This window comes from Heptranchias perlo, chromosome 17, assembly GCF_035084215.1.
Source record: "Heptranchias perlo isolate sHepPer1 chromosome 17, sHepPer1.hap1, whole genome shotgun sequence".
Classification (NCBI taxonomy): Eukaryota; Metazoa; Chordata; class Chondrichthyes; order Hexanchiformes; family Hexanchidae; genus Heptranchias; species Heptranchias perlo.
Window position 1 is genome coordinate 2,240,890 of NC_090341.1, and position 8,832 is coordinate 2,249,721.

At 48.3% G+C, this 8,832-nt stretch overlaps 1 protein-coding gene across 6 annotated transcripts in view; it reads right to left on the reverse strand.

Annotated features, from left to right (window-relative positions):
* usp19 (ubiquitin specific peptidase 19) overlaps positions 1-8,832 on the reverse strand; it is a 130,256-nt gene extending 121,424 nt beyond the window's left edge. For 5 of the 6 annotated variants that reach the window (XM_067998341.1, XM_067998340.1, XM_067998339.1 and 2 more), the window contains exons 1-2: positions 8,586-8,832; positions 3,823-3,940 (exon numbers count right to left, since the gene is read on the reverse strand). The gene's annotated coding sequence lies outside the window, so the exon portion shown is untranslated. Of the gene's footprint in view, positions 1-2,367; positions 2,452-3,822; positions 3,941-8,585 lie in introns of all 6 variants that reach the window. The other variant, XM_067998337.1, reaches the window with a different exon arrangement.

The following is an 8,832-nucleotide window of genomic DNA, read 5'->3' on the forward strand; positions in this document are numbered from 1 at the left end:
TTCCAGAGCTTAGGGACTAGGTAGCTGAAGGCACGGCCGCCAGCGGTGGGAGCGATTAAAATCGGGGATGTGCAAGAGGCAAGAATTGGAGGAGTGCAGAGATCTTGGAGGGTTGTAGGGGCTGGAGGAGGTTACAGTGATAGGGAGGGGCGAGGCCGTAGAGGGACTTGAAAACAAGGATGAGAATTTTAAAATCGAGGTGTTGCCAGACCGGGAACCAATGTAGGTCAGCGAGCACGGGGGTGATGGGTGAATCACAGAAGAAACATAGAAAATTTACGGCACAGAAAGAGGCCGTTCGGTCCACATGTCGACGCCGGCCGAAAATGAGCCACCCAGTCTAATCCCACTTTCCAGCACTTGGTCCGTAGCCCTGTGGGTTTCGGCACTTCAGGTGCACATCCAGGCACTTTTTAAATGAGTTGAGGGTTTCTGTCTCTCCCACCCTCTCAGGCAGTGAGTTCCAGACCCCCACCACCCTCTGGGTGAAAACATTTTTCCTCAGCTCCCCTCTAATCCTTCTACCAATCACTTTAAATCTATGCCCCCTGGTTATTGACCTCTCTGCTAGGCCCCTCATAATTTTATACACCTCAATTAAATCACCCCTCAGCCTCCTCTGTTCCAAAGAGATCAATCCCAGCCTATACAATCTGTCATCATAGCTAAACTTCTCCAGTCCTGGCAACATCCTTGTAAATCTCCTCTGTACCCTCTCTAGTGCAATTACATCTTTCCGATAATGTGGTGACCAGAACTGTACACAGTACTCAAGCTGTGGCCTAACCAATATTTTATACAGTTCCAGCATAACGTCACTGCTCTTATATTCTATGCCACGGCTAATAAAGGAAAGTATCCCATATGCATTCTTAACCACCTTATCTACCTGTCCTGCTACTTTCAGGGATCTGTGGACATGCACTCCAAGGTCCCTTTGTTCCTCTACAACTCTCAGGTGTATCCCCTTGCCTTGTTTGCCCTCCCCAAATGCATTATCTCACACTTCTCCGGACTGAATTCCATTTGCCTCTTTTCTGCCCATCCAACCAGTCCGTTGATATCTTCCTGCAGCCTACAACTTTCCTCCTCACTATCAACCACACGGCCAATTTTTGTATCATCTGCAAACTTCATAATCATGCCCCCTACATTTAAGTCTAAATCATTGATATATACCACAAAAAGCAAGGGGCCGAGTACTGAGCCCTGCGGAACCCCACTGGAAACAGCCTTCTAGTCACAAAAACACCCGGCGACCATTACCCCTTTGCTTCCCGCCACTGAGCCAATTTTGGACCCAACTTGCCACTTTCCCCTGTATCCCATGGGATTACAACAGTAACCACACTTCAAAAAGTATGTAATTTGCAGTAAAGTGCTTTGGGACGTCCTGAGGCCGTGAAAGGTGCTATATAAATGCAAGTCTGTCTTTCTCTCTTTAAAACTTCTAATGTTCATGTGTTGTTTGTTGTTATATTCTTGTATTGTAATGCCAACCATTGGATAGTACAGGTCTCTCACTCTTTTACTCTTCTTTTATTGAAGATTACCAATCTGCGTGTGAATTTCACCAAGTTGCACACCCTGGGAGATACTCTGCTTGACTCACGCCGCTCCCTCTACACCTCTCAGTATCCTCCCGTTTATTGTGTACTCTCTTGCCTTGTTTGCCCTCCCCAAATGCATTACCTCACATTTCTCCGGATTGAATTCCATTTGCCTCTTTTCTGCCCACCTGACCAGTCCATTGATATCTTCCTGCAGTCTACAGCTTTCCTCCTCACTATCAATCACACGGCCAATTTTTGTATCATCTGCAAACTTCTTGATCATGCTCCTTACATTTAAGTCCAAATCATTAATATATACCACAAAAAGCAAGGGACCTAGTGAATGGGACTTGCTGCAAGTTAGAATACGGGCACCAGAGTTTTGGACGAGTTCAAGTTTACGGAGGGTGGTAGATAGGAGGCTGACCAGGAGAGCATTGACATAGTCGAGTCTGGAGGTAACAAATGCATGGGTGAGGGTTTCAGCAGCAGATGAGCTGAAGCAGGGGCGGAGACAGGGGATGTTACGGAGGTAGGTGGAACGTCAGGGTTAATAACTCAAGTGCTGCGGTACAATCACTGCTCCATCAATGATTCAATTGGCAAATGCACCTCACAGTGAAAATCTGAGACAGGTTCGACAGCAAGTCGGGCAGCTACAGCAGTCCGGCGCTAAGGAGGCAGATAAAGAATAGCCAGGCTTTCTGCCACGATCACTATTCAGCCACCCTGCTGGGCAGTGTGCGAATGTGGATATTCGGATCAGGCTCCGCTGTGAGGCTTCCCCATTCCCCAGTATCCTGCTGATACTCACTGTCAAGGTTCACACCACAAATTACCGCGAGTGAGGATACTGGTGTCCTCCGGCCTCTCACCGATCGGCAACAGCAAGACTATGCTGGCAAGAAGAGCAGGGGAAACATTTTGTAAATTAAAAGCATCTCTTACAATCCATAAAAATTTGTCTGCAGCACAGAAATGTGGCTAAATTTGTATCTTGTATACAGTTGTATTGTCAGTGTGTGCAGCGATTTCTGAAGTCGCGAGGTTGAAATTTAGCACCGTCACCTGCAATCTCTTACTGACAGTTGCTGAGTTTGTCTGAGGGAATGGTGCATTAGTATCAGATCTAATCCTCAAAGAGAGAGGCAGCAGGGAGAGTGTATGAGGAACAGAATGTTAGGTACTAGATTTATTTTCAGTTCCTCTGAGGAAGTAATCAGTTTCATGAGAAACAGGAAGTGCTGAAAGCACTGAGCAGGTCAGGCAGCCTCTGTGGAGAAAAGAAAAAGGTTAAGTTAGTGTTTCAGGTCATCGACTCGTCGTCACACCAAAGGTCACTGACCTGAAACGCCTAACCCCTTTTCCTTTCTCCACAGAGGCTGCCTGACCTGCTGAGTGTTTCCAGTATTTTCTGTTTTATTTCAGATTTCCAGCATTCGCAGTATGTTATTTTTTGTAATCAGTCTCTTGTTTGGGACTATATGATGGCAACAATTATGAAACTGAGAATCTAACCAAATATCACCCAAAAAACTGAAGTACTTTCACCTGTCTACATGCGTGGCATAAATCACATTACTGAGGGATAATTACACTGCCACTGTCACCATCCCTGCAATAAGGTAGAATAAACATTTGTGGGTTTTGAGAGTGAGCTGCAAAGAGCTAAGCAACACGGTGTGACAAAATATTGACTGCAGTCAGACTTGAAGTTCCAAGAACTTTTTGGCACTAAGATATCCATTAATATAATGGCAACTATGCTTATCTGGAAACTGAACATTGTGTGTTCAAATAAAAACCTGCTCAAGGTAACAGTCTCAAAATGAAAAGTAAAAAGTACACTGCAAGTTCACCGTACTCCAGGGGAGCTACAGATCAGAGTGTGACTGCCTGCATCAGCATTACAACAGTGACTACACGTCAAAAGTATTTCATTTGCCGTAAAGCGCTTTGGGGCGTCCGGAGGTTGTGAAAGGCGCTATAGAAATGCAAGTTTGTTCTTTCTTTCTTTCTCAAAGGCAGGAAGGAGGAATTAAGAAGGAATGCAGGAATCGGACAGACTGACGCACACACTCACCTCGCAGCAGCGATGGGGGACGAGAAGGGTCGCACAGAAAGGAGAGGGAAAATGTTAACGTCGAGGGAGTATTGTTATGGATCTCTTCTCTTCAACGCACTCAAACACACTTTGGACAATGCCAAATTAAAATATGCAAGTTTACCACGGTCTGAAAAAGGGTCTCGGGTGAAAGAGAAAACTCACCTCGGTCAACAATTTAACTATGGTTCAGGCTCCGGGTCTGCTGGTTATAAAGCGGTATCAGTGAAACAGATTCAACACCAACCACTGGGTGAAGAGGCAGATTCAAATTAGCACCAACCTAGAAGAACAAAAAGTGAAAGAAACTGAACAACGACGGAAAAGGAAAAGAAACAAACCATTCCACACCACTGATTGCAAAGTTAAAGGCAGTCAATTGTGCAGTAACCTAGAAAATAACTAACAATCCCTGGTCCCAGTGCACATCTGAGGTACAGCCAGTACAGTGGCTGCAGCCCAGCTCTTTGTAAACAGCCATGCAGCTACACCGAGTGCAGGGCAGCAAAAGACCAGCTGATCCATCGAGCCTGCCCCACACCACAATGGCCAGAGAATCATGACTAAACACCCCCTCTCCTCCCTTCAACTCCACTCGCAGCCATGTAATCTCCTTGGAGAAGCAAAAAAAAGAAATAAGGGAAAAATAGTCTGGAAAACTTCTCTCCGACCCCCTCAGGCGATCGAAACCAGTCCAAGAGATCACATGAAAACTTGACCAGCAACTTTCTTTTTTCATTTCTTCATAGCAAGTTTGAAATTGGGAGTACTTTCTTCATGGGCAGGGCAGGCAGTTTGCTCCCCAGCTGGGACTGGAGTGCCTCTTCTCTATTACAGAAACACCTGCTCTTAGCTTGGAAACTCCCTGTGAAACAAAGGACCAGCAGGTTCATTAACATTAATCATTAACATGCAGGCCATGGCCTCCATAGCCCATCTCTCAACAAGTGCCCAATGCCAACTGATTATTTTTTGTCTATAATTCCAGTGTCCTGTCATGTACCCTTCCATGGGCTATTGCAACTTTAAATAAGATACCTATGGCTTACAGTGTGTTACAACACAGACCCTTGTTTGTTTTTTTATTCGTTCACGGGATGTGGGCGTCGCTGGCGAGGCCAGCATTTATTGCCCATCCCTAATTGTACACTATAACTCACTATGTGTGTAACACCGTCCCCTGTACACCAAAACCGGCAGTTGTGTAACACTGTCTCCTGTACACAATAAACCACTGTATGTGTAACACTATCCCCTGGTATACTATGACCCACTATGTGTGTAACATCTTCCCCTGTACACCATAACCGGCTGTATGGGTAACAAGGTCCCCTGTACACTATAACCAGCTGTGTATGTGTGTAACACTGTCCCCTGTACACCATAACCCGCTGGGTGTAACACTGTCCCCTGTACACCATAACCCGCTGGGTGTAACACTGTCCCCCTGTACACCATAACCCGTTGTGTATGTAAGGAGGTCCCCTGTACACTATAACCCGCTGTGTGTGTAACACTGTCCCCTGTATACTACAACAAGCTGTGTGTAAAACTGTCCCCTATACACAATAACCTGCTGTATATAACACTGTCTCTTGCACACTATAACCCATGGCGTGTTACACTGTCCCCGGATACTATAACCCGCTGTGTGTAACATGGTCCCCTGAACACTATAACCCGCTGTGTAACACAGTCCCCTGTACACTATAATCAGCTATCTGTAACATGGTTCGCTGAACACTATACTCCACTGTGTGTTTAACACTATAACCGCTGTGTGTAACACTGCGTCCTGCACACTATAACCCGTGTGTAACACTGACCCTGGTCCTTGTACACTATAATCCGCTGTGTGCGCAACAAGGTCCCCTGTACACTTTAAGCTACTGTGTGTAACACTGTCCCCTGTACACTATAACCCGGTGTGAGAAACACAGCTCCCTGTACACTGTAACCCGCTCTGTTACACTGTCCACAGTACAATGTAATCCACTGTGTGTGTAACACTGTCCCGTGCACTATAACCCGCTGTGTATAACACTGTCCCCTGTAACCCGCTGTGTATAACACTGTCCCCTGTACGCTATAACCCGCTGTGTATAACACTGTCCCCTGTACGCTGTAACGAGCTGTGTGTAACACTGTCCCCTGTACGCTATAACGAGCTGTGTGTAACACTGTCCCCCTGTACGCTATAACCCGCTGTGTGTAACACTGTCCCCTGTACGCTATAACGAGCTGTGTATAACACTGTCCTCTGTAAGCTATAACGAGCTGTGTATAACACTGTCCCCTGTACGCTATAACGAGCTGTGTGTAACACTGTCCCCTGTACGCTATAACGAGCTGTGTATAACACTGTCCCCTGTACGCTATAACGAGCTGTGTGTAACACTGTCCCCTGTACGCTATAACGAGCTTTGTGTAACACTGTCCCCTGTACGCTATAACGAGCTGTGTGTAACACTGTCCCCTGTACGCTATAACGAGCTGTGTATAACACTGTCCCCTGTACGCTATAACGAGCTGTGTGTAACACTGTCCCCTGTACGCTATAACCCGCTGTGTATAACACTGTCCCCTGTACGCTATAACGAGCTGTGTGTAACACTGTCCCCTGTACGCTATAACGAGCTGTGTGTAACACTGTCCCCTGTAGGCTGTAACGAGCTGTGTATAACACTGTCCCCCTGTACGCTATAACCCACTGTGTGTAACACTGTCCCCTGTACGCTATAACGAGCTGTGTGTAACACTGTCCCCTGTACGCTATAACGAGCTGTGTGTAACACTGTCCCCTGTACGCTATAACGAGCTGTGTGTAACACTGTCCCCTGTACGCTATAACCCGCTGTGTATAACACTGTCCCCTGTACGCTATAACCCGCTGTGTATAACACTGTCCCCTGTACGCTATAACGAGCTGTGTGTAACACTGTCCCCTGTACGCTATAACCCGCTGTGTATAACACTGTCCCCTGTACGCTATAACGAGCTGTGTATAACACTGTCCCCCTGTACGCTATAACCCGCTGTGTGTAACACTGTCCCCTGTACGCTATAATGAGCTGTGTGTAACACTGTCCCCTGGACGCTATAACGAGCTGTGTGTAACACTGTCCCCTGTACGCTATAACGAGCTGTGTATAACACTGTCCCCCTGTACGCTATAACGAGCTGTGTGTAACACTGACCCCTGTACCCCATTGTGTAACACTGTCGCCTGTACACGATGACCTTCTCTAACACTGTCTCCTGTACATTATAACCTGGTGTGTATAACACCATCCCCCGTACACTATAACCCGCTGTGTGTAACATTGACCCCGGGCCCTGCACACGATAACCGCTACATGTAACACAGTTCCCTGTACATGATAATCCTATGTGTAACAAGGTCACCTGTACAGCTATGTATGTAACACTGACCCCGGTCCTCGTACACTATAACCCAGTGTGTGTAACACTGTCGTGTACACTATGACCGACTGTGTGTAACACTGTCCCTTGTGCACTATAACCCTGTGTGTAACACTGACCCCAGTGCACTATAACCCTGTGTGTAACACTGACCCCTGTGCACTATAACCCTGTGTGTAACACTGACCCCTGTGCACTATAACCCTGTGTGTAACACTGACCCCTGTGCACTATAACCCTGTGTGTAACACTGACCCCTGTGCACTATAACCCTGTGTGTAACACTGACCCCTGTGCACTATAACGCTGTGTGTAACACTGACCCCTGTGCACTATAACCCTGTGTGTAACACTGACCCCTGTGCACTATAACCCTGTGTGTGTGTAACACTGAACCCTGTGCACTAAAACCCTGTGTGTGTAACACTGACCCCTGTGCACTATAACCCAGTGTGTGTAACACTGGCCCCTGTGCACTATAACCCTGTGTGTAACATTGACCCCTGTGCACTATAACCGTGTGTGTGTAACACTGACCCCAGTGCACTATGACCCTGTGTAACACTGACCCCTGTGCACTATAACCCTGTGCAACACTGACCCCAGTGCACTATAACCCTGTGTAACACTGACCCCTGTGCACTATAACCCCGTGTGTGTAACACTGACCCCTGTGCACTATAACCCTGTGTAACACTGACCCGTGCACTATAACCCTGTGTAACACTGACCCCTGTGCACTATAACCCCGTGTGTAACACTGACCCCAGTGCACTATAACCCTGTGTGTAACACTGACCCCTGTGCACTATAACCCTGTGTGTGTAATACTGACCCCAGTGCACTATAACCCTGTGTGTAACACTGACCCCAGTGCACTATAACCCTGTGTGTAACACTGACCCCAGTGCACTATAACCCTGTGTGTAACACTGACCCCAGTGCACTATAACCCTGTGTAACACTGACCCCAGTGCACTATAACCCTGTGTGTAACACTGACCCCTGTGCACTATAACCCTGTGTGTAACACTGACCCCTGTGCACTATAACCCTGTGTGTAACACTGACCCCTGTGCACTATAACCCCGTGTGTAACACTGACCCCTGTGCACTATAACGCTGTGTGTAACACTGACCCCTGTGAACTATAACCCCGTGTGTAACACTGACCCCTGTGCACTATAACCCTGTGTGTGTAACACTGACCCCTGTGCACTATAACCCCGTGTGTAACACTGACCCCTGTGCACTATAACCCCGTGTGTAACACTGACCCCTGTGCACTATAACCCTGTGTGTGTAACACTGACCCCTGTGCACTATAACCCTGTGTGTAACACTGACCCCAGTGCACTATAACCCTGTGTGCAACACTGACCCCTGTGCACTATAACCCCGTGTGTGTAACACTGACCCCTGTGCACTCTGACCCCTGTGCACTATAACCCCGGTGTGTGACACTGTCCGCGGGGCCTGTACGATACCGCGCTGGGAGTAGTTACCCGGGCTCTGGGCCGCTCTCGGTGCCTCCAGCTCCGGGCTCCGCCGCCGATCGGGCCTGCGGCCCGCGCTCTCGCTCCCGCACCGCGCCTCGCCTCAGCGCCGTCCCCTCGACCGCCCGGCCGGCCCGGCGGTGCCGGTGCGTGTGTTCGCTCTCGGTCGACTCCGCCGATGCCCCGCAGGCCCGGCCGACCGCGGCCCCCGGTGATTGCGGCGGCCGCTCTTAGTCCAGGGTGTGAGGCGGGGGGG